The 10,072-nt window shown below is 40.1% G+C and overlaps 1 protein-coding gene across 7 annotated transcripts in view; it reads left to right on the top strand.

Moving 5' to 3' along the window:
- The first annotated feature begins 7,928 nt into the window (after positions 1–7,928).
- Positions 7,929–10,072, top strand: part of GPCPD1 (glycerophosphocholine phosphodiesterase 1) — a 59,552-nt gene continuing 57,408 nt past the window's right edge. For 6 of the 7 annotated variants that reach the window (XM_061207916.1, XM_061207913.1, XM_061207912.1 and 3 more), the window contains exon 1: positions 7,929–8,033. The gene's annotated coding sequence lies outside the window, so the exon portion shown is untranslated. Of the gene's footprint in view, positions 8,034–8,193; positions 8,223–10,072 lie in introns of those variants that run through there. The other variant, XM_061207910.1, reaches the window with a different exon arrangement.

Here is a 10,072-nt window from a genome sequence, read left to right as displayed (position 1 = left end):
TGGCTCTGTGTTGGGTTACGGTGCGCATTCAAAATTAAATTTAAAAAAATCACTATATATCTACAGTTGTGGGTCAAATATATCATATCACTAAATGTCATTATTGGTAACTGGACACGGTGATATGGGTGCAAGGGGAGGCCATGCTATGGAACATGTAGCAGTGAGTCCCTACTTCTCCAATGGGTACACGTGACATTGTTTATTATTAAATATTGACATCTGCATTGACAAACTACTTAATATTTTTTCCTGAACTTTTCAGTTATTCCTACAAGCATGTTTATACCTGCTATGTGCCAGGCACTGTGCTGGGATCAGTAATTCTTGCTCTTGAAGGCCTGATTACAGGAGGGCAAAACAGAAATGTAAAAGATAAAAGCAATGAAGTGTTAGTTCTCGGGCTTGTTTTCATTTTATAGGTAAAATAACAAAGGTATGGTGCGAGACAGCATAACAGAGAGTAGAATCACCACCTCTAAATCACTCACATAATAAAGGCACCACCAATGCCAAGAACCTCTGCCTTCCTGACTCCAGTTCCAGCATTCTTTGGCCTGTTGCCAGCCTGAAGTGAGCAGCTGGGCTTGTGAGCCTGGTGTGTGGTAGCAGTGCTGTTAGTGTTATTTTGTTCAGAGTAAGAATATGCCCTGAAAACAGCAACTCATTCTGTGGAGAGTCATCAATATTTTCACTAAAATTGTAAAATGATGATAGCCAGTCAAATGTGGAACAATTTGAGCAGTAAAGGGAACTCCTTTGGGGGATTCATTTTAGTGCCAAATGCACAAGACTGAGAGGCATTTGGAAAGACAAAAAATAGTAATAAGTTGAACAGGCTGAAGACAAAGTGTTCAGTGTTTTCTGATATAACTTTTTTTGTGTGTATTAAAAAAATTGAGGGACTTCCCTGGTGGCGCAGTGGTTAGGAGTCTGCCTGCCAATGCAGGGGATGCGGGTTCAAGCCCTGGTCCATGAAGATCCCACATGCTGCAGAAGAATTAGGCCCGCGTGCCACAACTACTGAGTCCCACACGCCTAGAGCCCGTGTTCCGCAATGGGAGAGGCCACTGCAATGAGAAACCCGCACACCGCAACAAAGACCCAACGCAGCAAGAAAATAAATAAATAAATAATTTAAAAAAAAAATTGAAATACAGTGTTAGTTCAGATGTAATACATAGTGATTTGACATTTGCATACATTATGAAATGATCACCATGATAAATCTAGTAACCATCATCCCCATACAAAGTTATTACAATATTATTGACCATATTCCTTATACTATACATTAATATCCCCATGGCATATTTATTTTATAACTTGAAGTTTGTACTTCTTAATTCCCTTCACTTATTTCATCCCCACCCTCCCCCCTTCTGAATCTATGAGTCTGTTTTTGTTTTTGTTTCCTTAGTTTTTTAGATTCCATATATAAGTGAAATCATACGGTATTTGTCTTTCTCTGTCTGACTTATTTCACTTAGCATAATACCCTCCAGGTCCATCCATGTTGCCGCATATGGCAAGATTTCTTTTTTCTTTTTTTAAGTGTCTGAGTAATATTCTGTTGTATGTATATATACCACATCATCTTTATCTGTTCCTCTTTTTTTTAAAATTTTATTTATTTACTTTTATTTTTGGCTGTGTTGGGTCTTCTTTGCTGTGCATGGGCTTCCTCTAGTTGTGGAGAGTGGGGGCTACTCTTCATTGCAGTGCACAAGCTTCTCATTGCGGTGGCTTCTCTTGTGAAGCATGGGCTCTAGGTGTGCGGGCTTCAGTAGTTGTGGCATGTGGGCTCCATAGTTGTGGCTCATAGGCTCTAGAGCGCAGGCTCACTTGTTGTGGCACATGGGCTTAGTTGCTCCACGGCATGTGGGATCTTCCCGGGCCAGGGCTTGAACGTGTGTCTCCTGCATTGGCAGGCGGATTCTTAACCACTGTGTCACCAGGGAAGCCCCTATCTGTTCCTCTCTTGAAGAATGCTTAGGTTGCTTCCATATCTTGGCTATTGTAAATAATGCTGCTATGGACATAGAAGTGCATGTATGTTTTTGGTTTTGTTTGTTTGTTTGTTTGTTTTTAATAAAGACTGTGGTGTGGGATGGAGTTTTTTTTTTTTTTAATTTATTTATTTATTTTTGGCTGTGTTGGGTCTTCGTTTCTGTGCGAGGGCTTTCTCTAGTTGTGGCAAGCGGGGGCCACTCTTCATCGCAGTACGCGGGTCTCTCACTATCGTGGCCTCTCTTGTTGCGGAGCACAGGCTCCATATGCGCAGGCTCAGTAGTTGTGGCTCACGGGCCTAGTTGCTCCGCGGCATGTGGGATCCTCCTAGACCAGGGCTCGAACCCATGTCCCCTGCACTAGCAGGCAGATTCCCAACCACTGCGCCACCAGGGAAGCCCACATGTATCTTTTTGAATTAGTATTTTTTGTTTTCTTCAGGTAAATACCTAGAAGTGGAATTGCTGGATCATACGGTAGTTCTATTTTTAATTTTTGAGGAACATCCATACTGTTTTCCATCAATTTACATTCCCACCAATAGTGCACAATGGTTTCCCTTTTTCCATATCCTAGCCAAGACTTATCTCTTCTCTTTTTGATAATAGCCATTCTGACAGGTGTGATGCACTATCTCATTGTCGTTTTGCATTTGCCTGATGATTAGTGATGTTGAACATCTTTTCACGTGTCTGTTGGCCATCTGTATGTGTTCTTTAGAAAAATGTCTAGTCATGTCCTCTTCCCGCTATTTAATCGGGTTGTTTGTTTGTTTTATTTTGATGTTGAGTAGTATGAGTTCTTTACGTATTTCAGATATTAACCCCTTATCAGATATATCATTTGCAAATATCTTCTCCCAGTCAGTAGGTGGCCTTTTTGTTTTGTTGATAGTTTCCTTCACTGTGCAAAAACTCTTTAGTTTGATGTAGTCCTGTTTGTTTATTCTTGCTTTTGTTTCCCTTGCCTGAGGAGATAGATCAAAAAAATATTGCTAAGACATATGTCAGAGGTACTGCCTATTTTCTTCTAGGAGTTTTGTGGTTTCAATCTGATATAACTTTTGCTACTTAGTTTTACAAGGTATTAACTCCTAAAGAGTCCATAGGACAGAGGACTTCCAGAATTACAATTATGTTAAATTATGTTACACATGGCAATTTTTCTTCAGAGATTGCTTCATTATATCCAGTTTTATCAATATGCTAGTCATTTACAAACAGTACTTCACTACTCAGGATGTTTCTGTAGCATGCTACAGTAGCTAAACATGAAAATTTGAACTAATCCTTGAATGGGGCTGCTGGTCCACAGATGACTTATTTATAGATGAAAAGTTAATTTAGTCAAAATTGAATGAAAGACTTTCCCAGTCATTCATGAAAAAATGGTTATTCTACTGCCCCTTTTTGTAGAGGAGACTCTATATAGTAATTGACAAATCTTTCTAGATTATTCTTCCATTAAATTAAAAAAAATTTTTTGAAGCTCTCCCTTTTTGGTTACATACATTTAAAATATTGATAAGGGGCTTCCCTGGTGGCGCAGTGGTTGAGAATCTGCCTGCCAATGCAGGGGACACGGGTTCGAGCCCTGGTCTGGGAAGATCCCACATGCCACGGAGCAACTAGGCCCGTGAGCCACAATTACTGAGCCTGCGCGTCTGGAGCCTGTGCTCCGCAACAAGAGAGGCCGCGATAGTGAGAGGCCCGCGCACCGCGATGAAGAGTGGCCCCCGCTTGCCGCAACTAGAGAGAGCCCTCGCACAGAAATGAAGACCCAACACAGCCAAAAATAAATAAATAAATAAATAAAGTAAACAATGCGTTAAAAAAAAACAAAAAAAAAACGAGTGGTCATGGGGAGTGCCAAAGTGGCTCAATCAAGGATTGAGGAGCCAGAAGAAAGACTCAGCCAGGTGATGAGAAACTGTAGGAACTGTAGGCCAGGCCACAGGAAAAGCATGCTCAAAGCGCAGGAGGTAAAAAAACTGATCTTTAAAAAATAAATAAATAAAAAAATAAAATAAAATAAAATAAAATAAAATAAAATATGGATAAGGAAAGCTAATGGGTAAATAACTGTATCTATCTAAACAATTAGCTTAATTGCCACAATTCTGTGAGTTAGGGTGGACATTACCTTATTTCATGCATTCTATCGTCCCCTTTTTAAAATATAACCTCTGAAATCACTGATGGCCAGGCAGCAGCCCTGACATAGTTGTCATGCCTTAGACACACTTGAATGCGGTTGTTTTCCCTGAAGACCATTTGTAGATGGAGTAGGTGTCCAGGCTATTATCTGTAGACCTTTGTTGATAACTTCTCTTAGGATCAAAAATAACAATGGCATCAAAACTTGCCCAATGGCTATCAGTGGTTTATGTCCTAGAGATAATATCTGAGCACTTAGAAAAACGTTGTGTCACTAATGTTATTGGATAATATTGTATAGAAAACAAGGGCATTACAATATTTTTTATGGTTGAACTATAAATGTGAAGAAGTTTGAAAAATACCTAAACCATTTATTTCACTTATATTTTCCTTCTCGTATATATGCACAAGAATAATATATAATAAAATTTATGTCTAAATAGGTATAAAAGAGCCAGGTAGTGGTTGTGGGCCAAGGTCTTTGTTGACAGTACCCAACTATCTTGTTGCAATGTGAAAGCAGCCACAGGCAAAAAAAAAAAAAAAAAAAAAAAAAGGTATAAAAGAACACTTTCAGTAAGTAAAATGAAACATTATAAAGTATAAGTATTTTGGCATAGTTTAAAGGGCAGCACTTTTTGATTCTTAGTATTGTCTTACAATCAACTTTTTAGGTTTGATGAAATTGGTAGTTCTTTCATAGAATAGAGGCACGGGAAAGTCTAGGAGGGACACAGGCATTAGGTAGCAGCAGGTACTGTGTGCTGTGTGCTGGGTGCCTTCTCAAACTTCATTTGAAATAACCTATGGTACTTAAATTTCCACTTCATTGATGAAAAAACAGGTCAAAGAAAGCATTTTGAGCTTCCCATTTGAATCTTTCCCGCTACATTTTGATCTAATGGTACAGTTGAGAGCTTGGAAAGTATACACCAGAAAAGCTGCAGCCAATTTGAAATTGGTTTAAAGGTTCACATTTGCAGCACTTAAATTTCTTTGGAAATCTGCAATTTCCTTGGTTTCCTCCATGTAGGGTTGATCTCATATGAAAGAAAAATTAACAGCAAAAATGAACTATAACAATTGTGTCACTTATATGATGAATAAGTGGCGCCTCCTATAACTTGGGAATTGCTCATGGACTCATGTAGAGGGAATGAAAGGCATGGACCTTACCTTCGAGGAACAGGGCCACCAGTGAGGTGAATGAAACACAAAATTGATAGCCTTTTGAGTCTGTAAAAGGATTCTGACAGTACAGCAATTGTGAAGTATCTCAGGAGAATACTCATAGTATTTTCATGGGTTGATCAAGAGAGAAGTACAAATGATCAGTCTTTTATCCAAGTCGTAATGAGTATTTCTGGGAGAAGACTCAGCACAAAACAAAGATGTTTAAAATCGCCAAAGTAAAATGTGCTTTAAATATTGCTGGAGGAACCAATACTTTGCGACAAAAATATAGGCTTGCAAAACTAGACTTGGTAAAATAAGGGCCACAAAAGTAAACTCACAATGGTAGAAGCTATAGCTGGTTAAAAAAAAAAAAGAAAATGATACCAACATAAAGCATTTTTTTGCAGTAAAATTTATATGAAAAAAACTGAACCCAATAAAAATAATTTCAATAAAATAAAAATGGAACAAACTAGCAACAACTTAACTCTACCTTCTAGAAAATTTAAGTAAGAAAGTAAATGGGCTTAATAGAGTTTTCTCCAGAATAAAGCCTCAAAATTTGTCAATAGTGGTAAAAATTTTTCCAAAGACTTATATTTAATCACAGATAGTGAGGAGTAGGATTTACATTCAAGTCTGGGACCTAAGTCTAGAGGTTTTTCCACCAATGCCACTACCACCTTTAAAAAAATGAAGGTATAAAGTGAGATCATGCAGCTGATTTTAGACAAATGAGATAACATGTTTCATTATTTAATCAAATAAGATAATGTTAAATATTTTTAAATGAGGTAAGAGCCAATTTAATCTCATTAAACATTTCTCAGAATAGTTATAACATTCCACAGAGGTAGGAAGAAGGAATTTATTGTTTATATTTTACTCCAATATCTCAATCAGAACAGGGTATACATGATATAATCTAAAATATATTGCATTATTAAAGAGTTTTTAAGCAAGGCTGTGTAAAGTGGCAGCTCCAGGAGTCCCTTCTTCCCCTGCATGGGTCCAGGTTTCTCTGTTCTCATTTTTTCAATTATCCAATGCTGCTGGCTTGTTTTATATCTTCTAGATATTCCTCAGTTTCTGGCCCACTGATAGCAACTTTCAAATATGTGTAATTCTTCTGCTATTTCAATAGGATTTTGGGAAGGAGCATGGATTAGATCATCAACTTGAACTATAAACATTAGGCAAATAATAGCTTGATTAAATGGTGATTATAGGAAAATAAATATCTACTATAAACATTTAAAAGAAGCAAACTCATGAGAAATTCATCACTGAAGTGTGACTAACAGCAGAGGAATGAAATCAACTCCAAGCTCTTATGAAATGTACAACAGCAGACTTTATAGTACATAATTGGGAGGAATTTTTAATTCCTTAAGAAATTTGGGATTAAAACGAGTGCCATCAAGAAACCATTGCATTCTGTGCCTCGCACAAAGCAGGCACTTAGTAATTATTTATTAACTGAATGGATAACAGACATGCTCTGGGATCTAATCCAAGCTCAAATATCAAATTCCGTCATGAACGATCCGATTTATAAAACTAGCTGTCTAAAAGCTAGAGCTTATCTAACTCAAACGCCTTTTCAATAGGACCACAACTTGCTGCTCGAGCTATCTCTTAGAGTCCTTCAACATCTGTTTTTAAATTTTCAGTATCTCACTCGATTTAAATGAAATCTGATAACAATTTTCTATTACGGGTGAACCAGCGGTTAACCTTGATGCTGGAAAGTAACAGTTTAATTTGGGTGAGTAGCAAATGCTGATTAATTTTTTTGGAACCGTCAAAGGAGAGAACAATTCTTGCCTTTTTTTTTTCTTGGTAGGGCCAATTTTTTTTTTCCAGAAAATAAATGACTACAACTTTTGCAGAGAGGTTCTTTCTAGCTTCCAGAAAGCTTCCTTCAAACTTTACGTACAAATAACCTGGGGATGTTGTTAAACGCAATTCCAATAGACAGGTCTGACAGGGTCCCGAGAGAGCAATTCTGATAGCCTTCAGGTGATACTGCCGGTCCGAACACCATGCTTTGCCTAGCAGAGGTATAAACTCTCAACCATCTTAGGTCACCTAATTCTCCTTCTTAACGCTAAAGATTTGATCCAAGTGTGCTTGTTATTTTGTAACGAAAGAAAGTTTCCACAGAACGTCAGGCCTGTTAATTTCCCTCATTTTCCAATGGGAAAAAAACGCAGTTCAGGATCGCAGCTCCACCTTCCATCCTAGGTTGTCCTAAGACGGCTTAGGGGACCAAGGTAGGCGTCTATGAACCCAGGCCAGGTCTCTGCGGCGGCTCCCGGCCAGCAGAAAACCCAGCGCCGGGTACCTCGGGGAGGCCCGGCCACCCTCGGCCACGGACGCAGGCCCTTTTCAGGAACGCGCGGGCCCGCCCCCCGCACGCGGCCGCCCATTGGCCCGACGGCGCCGGGCGTGACGTCAGGCCCCGCCCCGCCACTTCTCCGGCCCCGCCCCGCGGAGTGGCCTGGCGGTTTGGTCTGGAGCAGCTGAAACCGGTTTGAGCGGAGTCGCTTCCTGCCGCTCGGCGCCGCGGTTGGCCGCCTGGGGGAGCGCTGGCGAGGCGCTGACGGCGGGCGCCCGGCACCTCGGCCCGCGGCACTGGCTCTCGGGTGCGGCGTCGGTGGCGGCGCGGACCCGCGGACCCGGCAGGTGAGGCGGGAGGCTGGGGGGCCGGGCGCGCGGTGCGGGGGCTGTGGCGGCCGTTCACGTGGCGGCCTAGTTGTCAGGGCGACCCGGCTGGGGGACGCGGGCGGGGCGGGAGGCGAGGCATGGGCAGGGTCCCCCCAGCCCGGGCGGGATCTGCCCGTCAGGGAAACAGCGGCCTGGACGTTCGCCCCGGTAAGTCGGTGGGTGACACATGTTTATTGTATTTATCCTTTGCTGCCGCGATTCCGCTGGGCTGCTGGTGCTTCGTTCCCCTCCGAAAATTTTGCAGCGTTTTCGATATACGAGAATGCATAAACCGTAGGACCACCATGAGTATTCAAAGAAACGAGTCTCGCTCACCACCAGTCTCTGGCTTTATCCATAAGTAATTCATAGTGTTTTGACAACTGCTTATTTTCTGAAATTGCCTAACCAAGTAGTCTAGGGTGTGCTTGTATAATTCAGTTATTCCAAGAAACCGAAGCGCCTGAGTCTCTTAGGAAAAGGTTCCAGGAACAGTCATCAGTGCCCTTGATACAATTTTAAGACAGTTTCCCCTTCTTATAAAGCTCTACTTTTTCCAAAGCTCTTCAAATTGCCTTGATGACTTCTGGGAGAAAGCCTTCATCAGTTAGGTGCTTCATCGGCCCCCTCTTATCCCACTGCCCGGTTATAAAGGAAATTAGGCGTGAATTCAGCCACGAATTGTAGAGAAATCTTTCACCATTGAGGCAGCTGCCTAGTCTGTAACACATAGAGGAACTGATAGAACGAAGCAGGATGTTTGGACTTGATGTTTTCTTCATATTCTTCTTTAGCCCTTCCTATTTCTGCCCAGTTCCTATCCACTACTCCCCCCCTCCCCACCCCTTATGTATCTTGCTACGTTTCTGACAGTTGTGACTTAGCTAAGAAATAAATACAAACTATCAGTCCTTTTTCCAACTCCTAACACTCTGGGTACAAATAACACAAGATAAAACAAACAGGTAAAACTACACGGTGGTTCAGTGGTTCTCAACTTCACTAGGGAGAACCAATATTCTAGACAAAATAAGATTAGGAAAGTTAGACTCCAATAATGACCACAAAGGAAATCTCAGTGGCAGAGTGAGTAAAATTTGATATGTACAAAAAGTAAGTTGATGAATCAAATCTTTGTGTATAACTTAACCAGGAAAAATAAATGAAATGCATATGAAAATAATATCAAGATGAAATGGAAAAAATTTGGAATAGTTTTATGGCATTGTTTAGAAGGTGATTAAAGAATTAACCGGCTTAATGAAATCTCCAGAACTGCTTTCTTAATAAAAATCCATTCATGTCTGTGTACATTTGATTAAAATACTGGCTCAGAATATACTGGGGTCTGAATAGTGGGGTCATAATGATCCTCCAACAGGATGAGCAAGAATTAACTCAGGAAAATACAGGCATTTCATATAGTCAGTTAGTCAGTTAGGCTGTTGGAGCCTAGGAAAGAGCAAGGAGAATTGGAAACAGCTTTTTTCTTTGAAAAAGTATTTGAAGGAAAACAGTGAAATTTTTTTGGCTAGAAAAAAAACACATTTTAGCTGAAAATATCTGTGACTTCAGTTTAGCTCTAAAGTAAATGTTCCTGTACCTTTGTTTGCTTAAATCTCCCTTTTGTTCCCCAAGCTGGCAAACCAGTAAAGGAATGTGTTGGGATAGTTTATTTGACAAAAAGAATAGAGTAAAACTTATTTCAGGTAGTGTGAACTCTGAAATATTTTTTAAATGTAAATTACAATGTCATTTTGCAAATTACGTGAGTCCTTAAAAAAGTTAAAGTAGTGTAAAATGCTACTCAAAGTCCCAGATGAGAATGCTGTTTAATGCTTATCTTCAAAAAGCACAAAGTGGAGGTTATGTTTAAAAACCAGACCAAACCAAAAACCTGTCTCAGAAAGTCTGTATGTGAGGTTATAGGTAAATTGGTTAAATTACATATGCAGTCAGCTCATGTATGTAAAAATGACTAGCACTTTTCATCTTATTCTTGTTGTATGTATATCTAG

Source organism: Eubalaena glacialis, chromosome 13, assembly GCF_028564815.1.
Source record: "Eubalaena glacialis isolate mEubGla1 chromosome 13, mEubGla1.1.hap2.+ XY, whole genome shotgun sequence".
In the NCBI taxonomy this organism is placed as follows: Eukaryota; Metazoa; Chordata; class Mammalia; order Artiodactyla; family Balaenidae; genus Eubalaena; species Eubalaena glacialis.
Note: the sequence above shows the minus strand (reverse complement) of the source record. Positions and strands in the feature narration are given on the sequence as shown.